At 54.6% G+C, this 410-nt stretch overlaps 1 protein-coding gene across 1 annotated transcript in view; it reads right to left on the bottom strand.

The window, feature by feature from the left end:
- DNAH10 (dynein, axonemal, heavy chain 10) overlaps positions 1-410 on the bottom strand; it is a 158,629-nt gene that overhangs the window by 32,314 nt on the left and 125,905 nt on the right. The window lies entirely within an intron of this gene.

Raw genomic sequence — 410 nt, forward strand, 5'->3', positions numbered from 1 at the left:
TTTAATTACACCCTGGGGTGACTCCTCAGACTCTAAGTGGTAGAGTCATTATTGTCATGATCATCATCAACCTATTTTCCGTTTACCAGATGAAGAAATGGGGCTCCAGTGGTTGGATGGCCTGCCTGTGTCTACACAGCCCGTGGGGTCTGAGGTCCCCGCAGCCTGGGCTCCTTCAGGCTGTGGAAATTGTTATCGGGCTTTGACAAAGCTAGACCATCACTCAGCTGCTCTGACACTTACAGGTCCAGCACCCTCGGCCCTCCAGCGAATGGGAAATCTAAAAGGATCGGGAGGATGCAAGGCAGCATCGGCAGTGTGAAGACCCAAGAAGGAACGAGTGGCACATTGCTGGTACCCAGGGGGCCCCGCTCTGCTGCCTGCTGCCCGGCCGTGTCTCTACACATCAC

This window comes from Bison bison, unplaced genomic scaffold (assembly GCF_000754665.1).
Source record: "Bison bison bison isolate TAMUID 2011002044 unplaced genomic scaffold, Bison_UMD1.0 scf7180017864160, whole genome shotgun sequence".
Taxonomy (NCBI): Eukaryota; Metazoa; Chordata; class Mammalia; order Artiodactyla; family Bovidae; genus Bison; species Bison bison.